The sequence below is a fragment of the Canis aureus genome, chromosome 33 (assembly GCF_053574225.1).
Source record: "Canis aureus isolate CA01 chromosome 33, VMU_Caureus_v.1.0, whole genome shotgun sequence".
Lineage (NCBI taxonomy): Eukaryota > Metazoa > Chordata > Mammalia > Carnivora > Canidae > Canis > Canis aureus.
This window is the reverse complement of record NC_135643.1, coordinates 15,756,882-15,777,347: the sequence shown is the minus strand read 5'-3', so window position 1 is coordinate 15,777,347 and position 20,466 is coordinate 15,756,882. Positions and strand designations below refer to the sequence as shown.

The 20,466-nt window shown below is 36.6% G+C and overlaps 1 protein-coding gene and 1 pseudogene across 3 annotated transcripts in view; one reads left to right on the top strand and one right to left on the bottom strand.

The window, feature by feature from the left end:
• GRID2 (glutamate ionotropic receptor delta type subunit 2) overlaps positions 1-20,466 on the bottom strand; it is a 1,464,312-nt gene that overhangs the window by 1,295,413 nt on the left and 148,433 nt on the right. The window lies entirely within an intron of this gene.
• On the top strand, positions 12,216-12,411 carry LOC144304159 (protein transport protein Sec61 subunit gamma pseudogene; annotated as a pseudogene).

The following is a 20,466-nucleotide window of genomic DNA, read 5'->3' as shown; positions in this document are numbered from 1 at the left end:
AAGGATCATAAGAGAATACTATGAACATTTAAATGCCAAGAAATTGGACAACCCAGAAGAAATCAATAAATTCCTAAAAATTTACGATCTTCCAAGACTGAATCTTGATGAAATAGGAAATTTGATAGACCAATTACTAGTAAGGAGATTGAATCAGTAATAAAAAGCTTCCCGACATACAAAAGTCCAGAAGGATATACCTACACAGTTGAATTCTATCAGATACTCAAAGAAAATATAATATCTATTTTTTTTCTCAAAATCTTCCAAAAACCTAAAGAGGAGGAAAAGCTTCAAACACATTTCTGAGGCCAGCATTACCTCAATACCAAAACCAGTCAAGGACAATATACAGAAAAAGTAAATTACAGGTCAAAGTACCTGATGAACATAGATTAAACTCCTCAACAAAATAAAAGCAAAACAAATTTTAAAAACACATTAAAAGAATCACATGTTATGACCAAGTGGAATTTATGGCTCAACATCTACAAATCAATCAACATGACACACAACATGGACCAAACGACAGATAATAATCATATAATCTTAATAGATGCAAAAGAAGCTTTTAAAAAATTCAACATCAATTTATGATAAAAACCCTCAACACAGTGGGTATAGATTTACTATAGCTAACAGAATAAAGGCCATATATGGCAATCCATAGCTAATAGCTTATTCAATAGTGTAAAGCTGAAAGCTTTTCTAAGATCAAGAACAAGACAAGGATGCATACTTTCCACACTTTTGTTCAACATAGTGTTGGAAGTCCTGACCACAGCAATCAGACAAGAAGAAAGACAAATAAAAGGCAGACACAGGGATTCCTGGGTGGCGCAGCGGTTTGGCGCCTGCCTTTGGCCCAGGGCGCGATCCTGGAGACCCTGGATCGAGTCCCACGTCGGGCTCCCGGTGCATGGAGCCTGCTTCTCCCTCTGCCTATGTCTCTGCCTCTCTCTCTCTCTGTGACTATCATAAATAAATTTTAAAAAATTAAAAAAAAAGGCAGACACATTAGAAAGAAAAAAGTAAAATTGTCACTATTTGCAGATGGATTATACTATATATAGAAAATCCTAAAGACTCCACCAAAACTACTCCACTATTATAACTAATAAATGAGTACAGTGAAGGTGCAGAATATAAAACTAATATACAAAAATGTGTTGCATTTCTATACATCAATAATGAAGTGGCAGAAAAATAAATCATGAAAAATCCCATGTACACTTGCATCAAAAAAAAAAAAAAAAAAAAAAGTATCAAGGGATGAATTTAACCAAAGAGGTAAAAGGACTATACACTGGAAATTTTTACATTGATGATAGAAACTGAAGACACAGGGCAGCCTGGGTGGCTCAGCGGTTCAGCGCTGCCTTCAGCCCAGAGCATGATCCTGGAGACCCGGGATGGAGTCCCGCCTTAGGCTTCTTGCACGGAGCCTGCTTCTCCCTCTGCTTGTGTCTGTCTGCCTGTCTGCCTTGTCTGCCTCTCTCTCTCTCTCTCTCTGTGTCTCATGAATAAATAAATTAAATTGAAAAATAAAAAAAAAAAGAACTGAAGACACAGGTAAATGGTAAGATATTCCATGATCAATAATTGGAATAATTAGTATTGAGGGGGGAGGGGCAGGATGGCAGAAGAGTAGGGTCCCCAAGTCACCTGTCCCCACCAAATTACCTAGATAACCTTCAAATTATCCTGAAAATCTATGAATTCGGCCTGAGATTTAAAGAGAGAGAGGGATCCCTGGGTGGCACAGCGGTTTAGCGCCTGCCTTTGGCCCGGGGCGCGATCCTGGAGACCCGGGATTGAATCCCACATCGGGCTCCCAGTGCATGGAGCCTGCTTCTCCCTCTGCCTATGTCCCTGCCTCTCTTTCTCTCTCTTTGTGTGTGACTATCATAAATAAATAAAAATTAAAAAAAAATAAATAAAGAGAGAACAGCTGGAATGCTAAAGCGAGAAGAGTTCGCGCTATCAGGTAGGAAGACGGGGGGAAAAGAAATAAAGAAACAAAAGGCCTCCAAGGGGGAGGGGCCCGCGAGGAGCCGGGCTGAGGCCGGGGCGAGTGTCCCCAGGACAGGAGAGCCCCGTCCCGGAGGAGCAGGAGCTGCACCGACCTTCCCGGGGGAAAGGGGCTCGCAGGGAGGTGGAGCAGGACCCAGGAGGGCGGGGATGCCCTCGGGCTCCCGGGGACACTAACAGACACCTGCGCCCCGGGAGATGCGCCGAGCTCCCTAAGGGCTGCAGCGCGCGGCGGGACCCGGAGCAGCTCGGGGGCTCGGGGGCGGCTCCGCGGAGGGGGCTGCCGGGCGGGAGCAGCTCGGGGGGCTCGGGGGCGGCTCCGCGGAGGGGGCTGCGGGGCGGGAGCAGCTCGGGGGGCTCGGGGGCGGCTCCGCGGAGGGGGCTGCGGGGCGGGAGCAGCTCGGGGGGCTCGGGGGCGGCTCCGCGGAGGGGGCTGCGGGGCGGGAGCAGCTCGGGGGGCTCGGGGGCGGCTCCGCAGAGGGGGCTGCGGGGCGGGAACAGCTCGGGGTGGCTCGGGACAGCTCCGCGGACGGGGCTGCGGGGCAGGAGCGTGAATCCAGCAGCGCAGGCTCCGGAGCACAGGGCGCCGGGACACAGCCCAGGATCCGGCCTCCCCTGGGACAGGCAGAGGCCGGGAGGGCCCAGGACAGCGAGGACGCTCCTGCCCGGAGCTGAGCAGATCAGCGGCCCCGCCCCGGAGCCTCCAGGCCCTGCAGACGGAGAGCTCCGGGGCTACTGCGGGGGCTGACTCCAGGGATGCAGAGCTGGCCCCGCCACTGCGGTTGTTTCCTGGGGCCTCACGGGGTAAACAACCCCCACTGAGCCCTGCACCAGGCAGGGGGCAGAGCAGCTCCCCCAAGTGCTAACCAGCACAACAGGCCCCTCCCCCAGAAGACCAACTAGAGGACAAGTTCCAGGGAAAGTCAAGGGACTTAAAGTATACAGAATCGGAAGATACTCCCCTGTGGTTTGTTTTGTTTTTTGTTTGTTTGTTTGTTTTTTGCTTTTTGATGTCCGTTTGCTTCCCCACCCTTTTTTTCTTTCTCTTTTTCTACTCTTTTTTTTTCTTTATTTCTTCTTTTTTCTTTTTCTCTTTTCTTTCTGTCTTTCTCTCCTCTCTTTTTCTCCTTTTCCCAATACAACTTGTTTTTCGCCACTCTGCACTGAGCAAAATGACTAGAAGGAAAACCTTACCTCAAAAGGAAGAATCAGAAACAGTCCTCTCTCCCACAGAGTTCAAAATATGGATTACAATTCAATGTCAGAAAGCCAATTCAGAAGCACTATTATACAGCTACAGGTGGCTTTAGAAAAAAGCATACAGGACTCAAGAGACTTCATGACTGCAGAATTTAGATCTCATCAGGCAGAAATTAAACATCAATTGAAGGAGATGCAATCTAAACTAGAAGTCCTAATGAGAAGGGTTAACAAGGTGGAAGAACTAGTGAGTGACATAGAAGACAAGTTGATGGCAAAGAGGGAAACTGAGGAAAAAAACAGACAAATAATTAAAAGACCATGAGGATAGATTAAGGGAAATAAATGACAGCCTGAGGAAGAAAAACCTACATTTAATTGGGGTTCCCCAAGGCGCCAAAAGGGACAGAGGTCCAGAATATGTATTTGAATAAATCATAGCTGAAAACTTTCCTAATCTGGGAAGGGAAACAGGCATTTAGATCCAGGAAATAGAGAGATCCCCCTAAAATCAATAAAAACCGTTCAACACCTCGACTTTTAATAGTTAAGCTTGCAAATGCCAAAGATAAAGAGAAGATCCTTAAAGCAACAAGAGACAAGAAATCCCTGACTTTTATAGGGAGTAGTATTAGGGTAACAGCAGACCTCTCCACAGAGACCTGGCAGGCCAGAAAGGGCTGGCAGGATATATTCAGGGTCCTAAATGAGAAAAACATGCAACCAAGAATACTTTATTCAGCAAGGCTCTCATTCAGAATGGAAGGAGAGATAAAGAGCTTCCAAGACAGGCAGGAAATGAAAGAATATGTGACCTCCAAACCAGCTCTGCAAGAAATTTTAAGAGGGACTCTTAAAATTCCCCTTTAATAAGAAGTCCAGTGGAACACTCCACAAAAAACAAGGACTGAATAGATATCATGATGACACTAAACTAATATCTTTCAATAGTAACTCTGAACATGAACGGGCTTAATGACCCCATCAAAAGGCGCAGGGTTTCAGACTGGATAAAAAAGCAGGACCCATCTATTTGCTGTCTACAGGAGACTCATTTTAGACAGAAGGACACCTACAGCCTGAACATAAAAGGTTGGAGAACCACTGACCATTCAAATGGTCCTCAAAAGAAAGCAGGGGTAGCCATCCTTGTATCAGATAAACTAAAATTTATCTCGAAGACTGAAGTGAGAGATGAAGAGGGACACTATATCATACTTAAAGGATCTATCCAACAAGAGGACTTAACAATCCTCAATATATATGCCCTGAATGTGGGAGCTGCCAAATATATCAATCAATTAATAATGAAAGTTAAGACATAATTAGATAATATTACACTTATACTTGGTGACTTCAATCTACTGCTTTCTATACTCCATAGGTCTTCTAAACACAACATCTCCAAAAAAACGAGAGCTTTAAATGATACACGGGACCAGATGGATTTCACAGATATCTACAGAACTTTACATCCAAACTCAACTGAATACACATTCCTCTCAAGTGCACATGGAACTTTCTACAGACTAGACCACATACTGGGTCACAAATCGGGTCTGAACCGATACCAAAAGATTGGGATCGTCCGCTGCATATTCTCAGACCATAATGCCTTGAAATTAGAACTAAATCACAACAAGAAGTTTGGAAGGACTTCAAACACGTGGAGGTTAAGGACCATCCTGCTAAAAGATGAAAGGGTCAACCAGGAAATTAAGGAAGAATTAAAAAGATTCATGGAAACTAAAGAGAATGAAGATACAACCGTTCAAAATCTTTGGGATACAGCAAAAGCAGTCCTGAGGGGGAAATACATCAAATTCAAGCAGCCATTCAAAAACTGGAAAGAACTCAAATACAAAAGCTAACCTTACACAAAAAGGAGCTAGAGAAAAAACAGCAAATAGATCCTACACTCAGCAGAAGAACAGAGTTCATTAAGATTCGAGCAGAACTCAACGAAATCGAGAGCAGAAGACTGTGGAACAGATCAACAAAACCAGGAGTTGGTTCTTTGAGAGAATTAATGAGATAGATTAACCATTAGCCAGCCTTATTAAAAAGAAGAGAGAGAAGACTCAAATTAATAAAATCATGACTGAGAAAGGAGAGATCACTACCAACACCAAGGAAATACAAACGATTTTAAAAACACATTATGAACAGCTATACGCCAATAAATTAGGCAATCTAGAAGAAATGGACGCATTGTTTGAAAGCCACAAAGTACCAAAACTGGAACAGGAAGAAATAGAAAACCTGAACAGGCCAATAACCAGGGAGGAAATTGAAGCAGTCATCAAAAACCTCGCAAGACAAAAAAGTCCAGGGCCAGATGGCTTCCCTGAGGAATTCTATCAAACCTTTAAAGAAGAAACCATACCTATTCTCCTAAAGCTGTTTGGAAAGATAGAAAGAGATGGAGTACTTCCAAATTCGTTCTATGAGGCCAGCATCAACTTAATTCCAAAACCAGACAAAGATCCCACCAAAAAGGAGAATTACAGACCAATATCCCTGATGAACATGGATGCAAAAATTCTCAACAAGATACTAGCCAATAGGATCCAAGAGTACATTAAGAAAATTATTCACCATGACCAAGTAGGATTTATCCTCGGGACACAAGGATGATTCAACCCTCTTAAAACAATCAATGTGATTCATCATATCAACAAGAGAAAAACCAAGAACCATATGATCCTCTCATTAGATGCAGAGAAAGCATTTGACAAAATACAGCATCCATTCCTGATCAAAACTCTTCAGAGTGTAGGGATAGAGGCAACATTCCTCAACATCTTAAAAGCCATCTACGAAAAGCTCACAGCAAACATCATTCTCAATGGGGAAGCACTGGGAGCCTTTCCCCTAAGATCAGGAACCAGACAGGGATGTCCACTCTCACCACTGCTATTCAACATAGTACTAGAAGTCCTAGCCTCAGCAGTCAGACAACAGAAAGACATTAAAGGCATTCAAATTGGCAAAGAAGAAGTCAAACTCTCCCTCTTCACAGATGACATGATACTCTACATAGAAAACCCAAAAGACTCCACCCCAAGATTGCTAGAACTCATATAGCAATTTGGCAGTGTGGCAGGATACAAAATCAATGCCCAGAAGTCAGTGGCATTTCTATACACGAACAATGAGACTGAAGAAAGAGAAATTAAGGAGTCAATCCCATTTACAATTGCACCTGAAAGCATAAGATACCTAGGAATAAACCTCACCAAAGATGTAAAGGATCTATACCCTCAAAACTATAGAACACTTCTGAAAGAAATTGAGGAAGACACAAAGAGATGGAAAAATATTCCATGCCCATGGATTGGCAGAATTAATATTGTGAAAATGTCAATGTTACCCAGGGCAATTTACACGTTTAATGAAATCCCTGTCAAAATACTGTGGACTTTCTTCAGACAGTTCGAACAAATTATTTTAAGATTTGTGTGGAAAAAAATAAGATGTGTGGAATCAGAAAAGACCCCGAATAGCCAGGGGAATTTTAAAAAAGAAAACCATATCTGGGAGCATCATAATGCCAGATCTCAGGTTGTACTACAAAGCTGTGGTCATCAAGACAGTGTGGTACTGGCACAAAAACAGACACATAGATCAATGGAACAGAATAGAGAACCCAGAAGTGGACCCTCAACTTTATGGTCAACTAATATTCGATAAAGCAGGAAGGACTATCCACTGGAAGAAAGACAGTCTCTTCAATAAATGGTGCTGGGAAAATTGGACATCCACATGCAGAAGAATGAAACTAGACCACTCTCTTGCACCATACACAAAGATAAACTCAAAATGGATGAAAGATCTAAATGTGAGACAAGACTCCATCAAAATCCTAGAGGAGAACACAGGCAACACCCTTTTTAAACTCGGCCACAGTAACTTCTTGCCAGATACATCCACGAAGGCAAAAGAAACAAAAGCAAAAATGAACTATTTTTGAAAAATGAAATGGACTTCATCAAGATAAGAAGCTTTTGCACAGGATACAGTCAACAAAACTAAAAGACAACATACAGAATGGGAGAAGATATTTGCAAATGATGTATCAGATAAAGGGCTAGTTTCCAAGATCTATAAAGAACTTCTTAAACTCAACAGCAAAGAAACAAACAATCCAATCATGAAATTTGTCAAAGACATGAACAGAAATCTCACAGAGGAAGACATAGACATGGCCAACATGCACATGAGAAAATGCTCTGCATCACTTGCCATCAGGGAAATACAAATCAAAACCACAATGAGATACCACCTCACACCAGTGAGAATGGGGAAAATTAACAAGGCAGGAAACCACAAATGTTGGGGAGGATGCGGAGAAAAGGGAAGGAACCCTCTTACACTGTTGGTGGGAATCTGAAATGGTGCAGCCACTCTGGAAAACTGTGTGGAGGTTCCTCAAAGAGTTAAAAATAGACCTGCCCTGCGACCCAGCAATTGCACTCTTGGGGATTTACGCCAAAGATACAGATGCAATGAAACGCCGGGACACCTGCACCCCAATGTTTCTAGCAGCAATGTCCACAAGAGCCAAAGTGTGGTAGGAGCCTCGGTGTCCATCGAAAGATGAATGGATTAAGAAGATGTGGTTTATGTATACAATGGAATATTACTCAGCCATTAGAAACGACAAATACCTACCATTTGCTTCAACGTGGATGGAACTGGAGGGTATTATGCTGAGTGAAGTAAGTCAATCGGAGAAGGACAGTGTATGTTCTCATTCATTTGGGGAATATAAATAATAGTGAAAGGGAATAGAAGGGAAGGGAGAAGAAATGTGTGGGAAATATCAGAAAGGGAGACAGAACATAAAGACTCCTAACTCTGGGAAACGAACTAGGGGTGGTGGAAGGGGAGGAGGGCGGGGGTTGGAGGTGAATGGGTGACGGGCACTGAGGCGGGCACTTGAAGGGATGAGCATTGGGTGTTATTCTATGTTGGTAAATTGAACACCATAAAAATTAATTTATTAAAAAATAAAATAAATAAAAAATAAATTTATTATTAAAAAATTAGTATTGAAAAATTTCTATACTATCCATAGTAATCAACAGATTCAATGAAATCTCTATCAAAAATTCCAATGACACTTTTTCACAGAACTAAAACAACAACTCTCTATTTTGTATACAACCACAAAGGACCCAAAACGACCCAGAACAATCCTGAGACAGAGGAACAAAGCTAGAGGTATCATGGTCCCTGATTTCAAACTATACTATATATATATAATCAAAACAATATGGTACTGGCATAAGAACAGAAATAGACACACAGATAATAAATGCACCTATGTGCATTTAGAATAAAGAGCACAGATATAAATTCACCTATGTGTGGTCAATTAATATACAACAAAATAGGCATGAATATGTAATGGATGAAGGACTCTTCTTAAAATCTCTTCAATAAATGGTATTCAATAAATGGTACTAACAACTACATGAAAAGAATGGCACTCAGACACTATCTTACATCATAAGCAAAAATTAACTAAAGTGTACAAAAATTAACTAAAGTGGATTAAAAACTTGAATATAAAACCCAAAGTTCTAAAACTTCTAGAAGAAAGTAGAGGTGGTAAGCTACTTGATATCAGTCTTAGCAATACTTTTTTTGATCTGACACCAAAGACAAGGGAGACAAAAGCAAAATTAAACAAATGGGAACACATTAAATTAAATAGCTTCTGCACAATAAAGGCAATCATCAACAAAATGAAATGGCAACCTACTGAATGGGAGAAGATATTAGAAAATCATATATCTGATAAGGGGTTAATATCCAACATACATAAATAACTTATATAACTCAATATCAAAAAAATCTGATCACAAATAGGCAGATGGTCTAAACATTTTTCCAAAAACATATAGATGGCAAACAGGCACATGAAAATATGGGCAGCATCACTAATCATCAGGGAAATGCAAATCAAATCCACAATGAGATTATCACCTCACACTTGTCAGAACAGCTAAAGACAAGAAAGAAGTGTTGGTGAAGATGTATGGGAAAAGGGAAGCTTTATGAACAATTGGTGAAAATGTAAACTGGTGCAACCACTATGGAAAACAGTATAATGTTTCCTCAAAAAATTAAAAATACAACTACCATATGATCTAGCAATTCCACTACTTAGTATTTATCAAAGGAAAACAGAGATACTAATTTGAAAAGATATATACACTCTTATGTTCACTGAAACATTATGTACAATAGGCATGATATGGAAACATCAGCATCCAAGGTTGGATGAATGGATAAAGAAAATGTGGTGTGTATATGCGCATACACAGACATGTACACACACACACACACACACACACAATGGAATACCACTAAGCCATAAGAAAGAGTGATATTTTGCCATTTGTAATAACATAGATGGACCCTGAGGGTATTATGCTAAGTGAGGTAAGGAAGATAGAGAAATACAAATACCTCATGATTTCACTTATGTGTGGAGTTTAAAAAACAAAACAAAGAAAACAAAATCCAGACTCATAAATATAGAGAACAGATTGGTCTTTGTCAGGGGTAGGGGTAGAAATAGGTGAAGGGAATTAAATAGTAGAATCTTTCAGCTATAAAATAATCATTTAAATGTAATGTACAGCATGGGAACACAGTATAACACTGCATTAACTTGCAAGATGGCAGATGGTAACTGGACCTATTATAGTTACCATTTCCTAAAGTGTACAAATGTAAATCACTATGTTGTATACTTGACACTAATATAATATTGTATGCCAATTATACCTCAATAAATTTTAAAAAATAGACTGTAAAAAAAGTACTTTAAATACCATGATATTTAGAAAAATCTATCAAATATTTTTTCTCTACATAATGGTTAGAATGTTAATAGGTTCTGATATATATGTAAGATTTATTGATCATTAATAAGCTATTTTATTATTTTAATCATTTTTCAACAGGGAACAAAATTGGACAACTAAAGTAATGAAGAATTAAGGATATATAAGCATATAACAGTTTTGTTTCAACTTACTATAAAATTTTACTGCTTGTATTGCCTTGAACAAATTATATATCCCCTGTGTGCTATAGTTTCACCTTCTAGGGATACTACAAAAATCTACTACAGGGATCCCTGGGTGGCACAGCGGTTTGGCGCCTGCCTTTGGCCCAGGGCGCGATCCTGGAGACCCGGGATCGAGTCCCACATCGGGCTCCCGGTGCATGGAGCCTGCTTCTCCCTCTGCCTGTGTCTCTGCCTCTCTCTCTCTCTGTAACTATCATAAATAAATAAATAATTTTTTTAAAAAAATTAAAAAATATTAAAAAAAATCTACTACATTGAGTTGTAATAAAAATTAAATAATAAAATTTTGCAGAACTTTCAAATAGTAGCTTATATTTAATATAAAGCTAATCTTTAACTAATTTTTTAACTTCAGCACATCAAATCACTATGCAATGCCCTAATGATAGCTAGGCTATCACTTGTTCAGAGTACAACTGTTCCTTAAATATTATCCTAATCTTACATTTCCAACATTATTATAAGATTTCTGAGACAAATACGTTCTTTTCAAAATGTCTTATATATGTCCAACAGTGGGCAATATAATGCTGGTAAAAGCAAATGTTCAATGACTTCTTGTTGAAACAGTACATTTTTATATATTTGAAAATTAATAGTGGGTCTTTTCTACTCTTATTTTTCTAAAAATGATACATCTCTAAGGAATTTCTAAATAATATGTTTTAGTATATGCTTTATTAAGGAAAATATTTTAATATAATAACTGTACAAAAGTATTAAATACAATAATAAAACATAAAGCCATATGTTTATTGAGAAAATTCAAAGATGGAATTGTTAAACTATCACTGAGTTTCTAGGAAACAATAAAATACATTTATTATTTTTGTAGCTTTATTGCGGTATAGTTAATACAAAAAATTTACATACTTAGTATATACATTTTGATGCTATTGAACATATGCATATACTCATGATACCATCACTACGATGAAAGTAGTAAATACATCTAACACCACCAAAAAGTCTCTGGCTCCACTTATTTGTGTGTGTGTGTGTGTGTGTGTGTGTGTGTAAGAACATTTAACATGAGATATATCCTCCTGACAAGATTTTAATTGTACAATACCATATTATTCATTTATTTTTGATGAGTACACATAGCATTAACAGCTAGAACTTGGAAATAATTAGTTTATGAAACAGCTTTGAAAAGTAATATAAGATTTTCCAAGGACTAAAAAGTACTAATATTAAAAATATATATGATGTCCCACTTTCACTTACAGCCAAGAGAAGTCTCAGGGACCAATTTAACAATCTAGTAAAACAACTAAAAGCTGAGCAAGATATATGAAACAACAGTTCTTAATTTTTTTGACATCAGAATACAAAGGACAGTGATATCTAAGGGACAAGAAACAAACAAGGTAAGTCCAACAATTGTCCTACCCTACAACCTAAAGAACATTTCTAGACCATGGTAAAGTACAGGAGACTATAAGACATTCCAGAATAATCCCAAAGTACTTGTCATGATGTAGTCAGCTGAGTACTCATTAGTGCATGTGTGTTAGTACACTGTCTAAAACTGGAGAAAGAAACCCATGAAAGTTGTAGGCGTATCATCCACCAAGGTTTACTTAAGGCTGAGGCTATTGGCTATTCTTAATACCAAAATAGAAAACCTTATAATAGGGCATTAATTACTTAGAACAATTTGCAAAAGAAAAACAACCTTGAAAAAATATATTAGAAACAACTCAAAATGAAACACATAGAGAAAAAATAAATTAAAAGATAGAGCATTAGTAACTCATGGGAAAACAAAGAAATCTGTACTTGTGTAGTTAGAATCCACAAGGAAAGGAGAAACAGTGCTATCTGTTCCTGGAATTTGAGGCATCAGCAGGTAGGCATCAAGGATTAGGTAATGTAGTTCATTGAGCCAAATTGGCAGTTTGCAAAGGATTAAATTCAGTTGGTTAATAAATCTACTAAACCTGACAGAAAAGAATTCCAGAAGATTGCCATGGCAACAGCAATATAATGTGCTATAATGGGAATCATTGGCTTTTTTTGTGAAATTGATCTATATCCCTATCAATAACATCATTGTTGGTGGCTGAACACTCCTTTACAAGTTTTTCATCTTGGGAATTAGTAAACAAGTGAGGATTTAAGAAGTTCATGAAGTAAAAATTTGCCTATATGTTTTGTGTTTGTTTTGTTTTCTTCCAAGATATTTTGTATTTAAATAATTTCAAAAAAAGGAGCAGAAAATATAATGGCTCTTTTTTATTCCTGAATTTGATGAAAACTATAAACCTGTAGATTCAAAAAACTTAACAAACCCCAAGCATAAGAGATATGCAAAGAATCAGACCAAGGCACATTATAATCAAATGGCTTAAAACTAAGGAAAAGGAGAACATCTTAACAGCAGCTAAAGGAGGGAGAAAAAACATAATATACAGAGGAACAAAGATAAAGAGCAAACTGACTTAATATCAGAAACAATGCAAGCCAGAAGACATGGATCAACATTTTTAAAGCACTGACAAATAAATTGTCAACTAATGATTTTCTTACCCAGAAAATAACATTCAAATACAAAACTAAAATCAAGACATTACATAAAAAATATATAAAATCAATCACTAGGCAGACCTTCATGTATAAAGAGAATGATCCAAATGTAAATATGGATTGGTACAAGTGAATGAACAACCTTAGGAATGAAAAATATGTGAATAAATGTAGCACATTTTTCCTATTAAAGGTCTTTAAAATATTGACTATTTAAAGAGAAAAATTATGATATAGTGTGAGGTTAGAACATATCCAGAAGTAAAATATATGGCAACAGTAACACACAAGCCATGGGAGGAAAAAATGGGGGAATAGTGATTTCAATTTCCTCTACTATTTTATTTATTTATTTTTAAAGATTTTATTTATTTATTCATGAGATACAGAGAGAGAGGCAGAGACACAGGCAGAGGGAGAATCAGGCTCCCTACAGGGAGCCCTATGCGGGTGAGGAGGGGACCTTGATCCCCAGATGGGGATCACACCCTGAGCCGAAGGCAAATGCTCGATCTGAGCAATCCAGGCTCCTGATTTCCTCTACTATTTTAATGTGGTGTAGTATCATTTGATGGTAGACCCTGATAAGTTAAATATAAATACTATAAATCCTAAAGCAACCTCTAAAATAATACAACAAAGTCAATAAATAAGTCAACCAAAAGGCTAAAAGAATCAAAAACAAATCCTCAATTAATCCAAAAGGAAGCAAAGAAAGGGAACAAAGAACATCAGACAGAAAAGAAATAGCAGGATGTTAGACTTAAATTCAACCATATCAGAACCACTTTAAATATAAATGATCTTAACCAAATTGAAAGATAGAGACATTGAGATTGGATTAAGATTTTTAAAAAGCAACATCCAATGATATGTTACCTGTAAGTCCTACACTTTATTTTTTTAAGATTTTATTTATTTATTCATGAGAGACACAGAGAGAGGGGCAGAGACACAGGCAGAGGGAGAAGCAGGCTCCATGTGGGGAACCTGATGCAGGACTTGATCCCAGAATCCTGGGATCACAACCTGAGCCAAAGTTAGATGCTCAACCACTAAGCCAGCCAGGCATTCCAAACATACACTTTATTTATTTATTTATTTATTTATTTATTTATTTATTTATTTATTTTTAAAGATTTTATTTATTTATTCATGAGAGACATACACACTAAGCCAGCCAGGCATTCCAAACATACACTTTATTTATTTATTTATTTATTTATTTATTTATTTATTTATTTATTTATTTATTTATTTATTTTTAAAGATTTTATTTATTTATTCATGAGAGACATACACACACACACACACACACACACAGAGGCAGAGACATAGGAGGAGGGAGAAGCAGGCTCGATGCAGGGAGCCCGAGGCGGGACTCGATCCTGGGACTCCAGGATCATGCCCTGGGCCGAAGGCAGGTGCTAAACCACTGAGCCACCCAGGGATCCCCAAGACATAAGCTTTAAACACAATATACAAATACATTACAATAAAATAATGGAAAGCAAGATACTGGGCTTGCTCCAATCAAAGGAAAGCTGGATTAACTATATTAATATCAGGCAAAGAAAATTTCTGAGCAAAGAATACTGCCCTTTCTGAACAAACTATTATCAGATACAGAGAAGTTCATCTCCCAATGATAAAGGGGGCAATGCAAGAGAACAGAACAACTCTAAATGTTTATGTGTTTAATAACATCTGCAAAAACACACATGGCAAAAACAGACTGGACTTCAAAGAGAAATCCAAAAATCTACAATCCCAGAAAGAAATTTCAACACCTCTCTCACAATAATTGATAGAAAATATATACAAGAATTCAATAAAGATGTTAAAGATTTGAACAACAATATTATCTAAAGCAACATTATTGATAATTATAGAGCACATCAACTAACAACAGCACAACACAAATTCCTGTCCGGTTAGTAGAGAATATTTACCATGACAGACCAATTCTGGGTTGAAATTCTGAGGAACCTAGAAATAAAAGGAAAATGCCTGAACCTGAAAACACCATGTATGAAAAATCTACAGCTAATGTTATACTTACTGGTGAAGACTATTAAGATGAGAAATGTGTCAAGAATGTTCACTCTCCTCTCTTCTACTCAACATTGTGCTAGAGATACTAGTTGATCCCATAAATCAGAAAAAATAAATATATCATCCAAAATTGAGGAAATAAAATTTGACTTACCAGTAGATGATATAATTATCATCAACAAAGAAAATTCAACAGAATCTACATAAAAGCCACCAGGACTAAAAAGTGGTTGCAAGGTTTCAAGATACAAAGTCAAACGGATCAAATAGACAAATTGATCATAATCATTAGTCATTAGAGAAATGCAAATTAGAATCACAATGAGATACTATCATGCTCGTGTTTCAATGTCTGAAATATTTTTCTTAAATGACCACACAAAGTGTTGCTGAAGACAGAACAACTGGGACTCTCATACTATCAGGGAGTAAATAAAATGGCATAACTATTTTGGAAAACAAATTGTCAGTTTCTTAAAAATTAAACATACATTTATTACATATAAACCAGCTGTTACACTTCTAAGCATTTATTCAAAATTTATATAGCATATATACATACAAAGGCTTGAGCAGTAATGTTCACAGCAGCTTTATTTGTAATAGCTAAAAATTAGCAACAATCCAAATGCCCAACAATATATGAATAGGTAAAAAAAATTCAACATATATTCATATAATAGAATACTACTCAGCAATAAAAAAAACACAATGAACTACTAATAAACACTGAAATATAAATGCCATAATATTATGACTGAGTTAAAGAAACAAGATCACAATGGAATATATAGTGTTTGAGTCCATTATATGTGTCTCTAGAAAATGCAAACTAATATAGCAACAGGATAATCAACATTTGCCTGGAGATGGAGTTTGCAAACGGAAATGTGGGAGGGAGGAACTACAAAGAAGCAAATGAAAACTGATGTGGGGGAGATAATCATTATCTTGATGTTATTATGGTTCATATACACATCAACTGTACAAATTATACAATTTAAATATGTATAGTTTACTGGGTATCATATATACCATAATAAAGCTGTTACATGTATATGTAAATTATTTTAATTGATTCTATTGGTCATTTACTACTATCACAAAAATCTTACCACTTAGAGTTAAAAAAAAAGTTACACAAATATAACGTGTAATGTACCAGAAATGTTACAACTATCTTTATACTATGCAGCAAGCATAGCAGGGAAAAAAAAAAAAATAGGAGATCTGTGTTCTAGTTCTGGTTTTGTAATGACTGGCTCACTGACTATGATTAAATCACTAAACCACTCAAGCCTTCCGTGTGATCATCTGTAAAGTGAAAGGTCTGTACAAGATCATTGGTCTTTAGCCTTGTCTGGATTTATAGACCATTCTGGAGTATTAGTTTTTAGGAATGAGCAACTGAAGGAATTGAAGAATCACCCACAAAATTCTCTGTAAATCAACAATAATTAAAACACAATCCTTAACTTATTCCAATACCACACAGTAATTTTTAAACAACCCACACTTAACATGCCATTTCCTTGCCTTTCTACTATGTCATTTTGCCCTTACACTGCTCGGTTATATATACAAATGGTAAAATTCTCAAATGTTCCAGGAAATATGTTATCTTTCCTTGAACTGGCTTTACCTAACTATTGCATTTTGCTATTCACTGTCAGGATTTGTACCCAACACAACAATATACTACATGTCTACTTAAGATATTCTAGGAATACTGTACATGGAAAGTATTAATTTGCAAAATTAAAGTACATGTTTCTCAAAATTGAGCAGTATTCCAGTGAAGCAGTGAATACCACTGTTGTAAGTAATCTCTAAGGCCTGTTTTGGATCACTATTTTAAATCTGTAAAATCTGAAAAATTGTATTGATCATTCTTGTTTGTTGATTTAGAGATATCTGTGTGCTATGAGTCACAGCTAACACACAATAAATGGAAATTCTGCTCACCTACGAAACACTAGTAGTCTCATGGCCTTGGACATCACTTAGCATACAACTGTAAGTCTGAACTATTTTAGCCAATTTTTGCGTAAAGCCCCTTTTTCTCCTTCTTAATACATTGCAGTTTTGGGTAAACTTTATTCCTTGGTTAGGTGTGGCAAACCTCCAAGAATCCAGGTAATTCCTTATATTTAGAAATATTGCATAAAGAATAGTCCCGGGGATCCCTGGGTGACTCAGCGGTTTAGGGCCTGCCTTTGGCCCAGGGCGTGATCCTGGGCTCCCGGGATCGAGTCCCGCATGGGCTCCTGCATGGAGTCTGCTTCTTCCCCTGCCTGTGACTGCCTCTCTCTCTCTGTGTCTCTCATGAGTAAATAAATAAAATCTTAAAAAAAAAAAAAAAGAATAGTCCCTATGAAAGAGGGATGAGGGCTTCCTTTGACAATACTTAAATAAATTTGTAACTCTCTTTTTCAGAAATGAATAAAGGTTGAATTATTTTAAAGCTTAATAATTGGTATTATTTTTTAAATCAAGTTGGTATTGTTTTTAAGTCAAAATATTGAATTATGCTCGGGCCATGTTTGAGAAGTTATTTTTCTACAGGTGTTAAAATTAAAGTGAAAAACATGTGCCTCCCTCTTCCTATTTTTTGGAAGTTTTATTTGGAAGTTTTTATTTCCTAGCTAATAAAGAAGAGAGAAATTTATTATTCAGGGAAAACTATCTTCTAAACTCAATGTCCACATCCAATTATAGTTTAGGATACTTACTTAGAGCCTTTAGAAATACCAGTGAAAATGGATCTTTTTCTATTCTCTTATTTGGGTTAAAATACTTGGCATCCTTTTATATAATTGCTTTCAAAGCAAAACTTTAATATATCTATGACATTATCTGTGCATTCAGTATGTTTGGAATATATTACAAACTAAATATTTTGTGTATATACAATGTTATCTCCTGGAATATAAAGAAATCAGTGTCTCCTTAATTTATTAATATAACTTAATTTTCAAATTTTAATCTTATTAAAGTAATTTTAGCATTTACTATTGTGAAAATAATTCAGAAAGCAATGAACTCTTCTCTGTGATTAAGCACCATGGTTTGCTTTATTACCTCCAAAATTCTCCATTAACATATTTTTTTAAAGATTTTATTTATTTATTCATGAGAACACAGAGAGAGAGAGGCAGAGACAAGTAGAGGGAGAAAGAAGCAGGCTCCATGCCGGGAGCCTGATGCGGTACTCGATTCCAGGACCCCCAAATCACAAACTGAGCCAAAGGCAGACACTCTACCACTGAGCCACCAAGGTGCCCCTCTCATTAAATTGTTTTTAATCATGCCTTCAAAGAAATAAAAATTATGGGGACCTCAAAGCTGATGGATTTGGGATTATTCTCCAGGATTTTTTTAATTTAAATTCAATTAGCCAATATACAGTACATCATTAGTTTCAGATGTAGCATTGAATAATTTATCAGTTGCATATAACACCCAGTGCTTATCATATCACGTACTCTCCTTAATGCCCATCACCTAATTACCCCATCCCCACATCCACCTCCCCTGAAGCAACCCTCAGTTTGTTTCCTAGAGTTAAGGGTCTCCCATGGTTTTCCCCTCATCTCTGATGATTTCCCATTCAGTTTTCCCTCCCTTTCCCTATGAGCCTCTATACTGTTTCTTACATATCACATATGAGTGAAACCATATGTAACTGTCTTTCTCTGGCTGAATTATTTCACTCAGCATAATACCCTCTAGTTCCATCTATGTCGATGTGAACGGTAAATATTCATCTTTTCTGATGGCTGAATAACATTCCACTGTGTATATATATCATATTAAGATTCTGTATTTTTGTTGTGGTTTTGGTTTTCATTTCCTTTGTTTGGCCTTGTAGTTTGTGCCTTTTTCCTTAACTCTTCTCCTGGCCCAGTATCGATTTGTCTAACCCCCTTCTCATTGGATTGCTCCAACACTGAAGTCGATGCTATAACAAAAAACAAGCCTTTCATTCTCCCATAATAGTTTTTGAGAACAGAATACAAAATAACAGGAAACTAAAGAAAATATCTTCAAAGTAATAAGTCTCTTTGGTTAGGAATTTTCCGGATTGTTTAATATATAACCAAATATTTTGGGTAAATGGAAGTACATTAGATAATGGACAGAGGTTTTGATAGAACTAAGATCTAGTCCCAGTTCTTCCATTTTCTACTAGCTGAGTGACTCTGGTAAAGTCATTTCATTTATCTAAATTTTAATGTTCTTACCTCAAAACTTGAGCAAATTATAGCACCTATTCAGGATGATTATTGAAAACTTATACTACCCAATGATGAAAGCTTTTAACATGGAAACTGCTATGTTATGAACACTCAATAAATGTTAAATAACAATACTTTTGCTTGTATCTCCAGAACATAATCACAATGCTTGTAGTATGTAACTGTATTTCAGTTTGTATTGGGGGGATGGATTAACTTATCCTTCACTAGTTTATTTTTATTTATTTTTATTTTTTTATTTTTTATTTTATTTTATTTTTTTAATAATAAATCTATTTTTTATTGGTGTTCAATTTGCCAACATACAGAACAACACCCAGTGCTCATCCCATCAAGTGCCCACCTCAGTGCCCATCACCCATTCACCCCCACCCCCCGCCCTCCTTCCCTTCCACCACCCCTTCACTAGTTTAGATAATAGCTGACATAGCCTGGGTTAATTAAAATCTCTATGATATATATAAACTATTGATAATCTAGTTCTTCTTTGGGTTGAATTTTCATATACTCAGATAAATTTACATTTTTATTATATATGCAGCTTTAATATGATGATTATTTTATAGCACCCATTTCCAAGACATTCTAAGCTGTTAAAGGACATATAAAATATCATTTATTCAAGATGAAAAAAATGGGGTCAATTTAAGCCTAGCTTTATAGATATTAACAATTTACAGAATGTAGAATAAATTTTAAAAGCTACACAGTCTAATCGGTTTAACAGAACAGAGAGAGAAGAACAGAACAGAGGGAGAAGTAAAATATAGAAAAAATCAAAAGAAACAATCTAAAAAATAAAAAGTGCAAAACTCATTTTTTAAAAAAGAAATACAGGTATAAATCCATGTAAAAATTCTAAAAACAATGAAAATCTAAATGAACAATACAAAAGGATTTTGTGAGAATGTCAACCTCTGCCTGTACAGGATCTTTATTTTGTCTACATTGTCTATTGCTTACTAGAGGTAAATTAGTAAAATTTGCAATTTTGGTTGTTTATTACCACATTTATAAGTCAAGATTTATGCATATGTGTTAGACGCTTTTCACATTGGTGGAAATGGGTAGAAAACTGAACTGACCTTGGTGTTAACATCTCATTATTTATTCTCACCTAATTTAATACCAAGACTAAACAGAAGAACATGTCAAGCAAGATTTCCAAACAAACAAGATTATGATGCTTTATGAACTGCAAATAAATACTTAAGTAGATACTTTTAAAATGAAAGATTCAATTAGAGGAATGTTAAGTTTTTCCTCAATGAAGATTCTGAT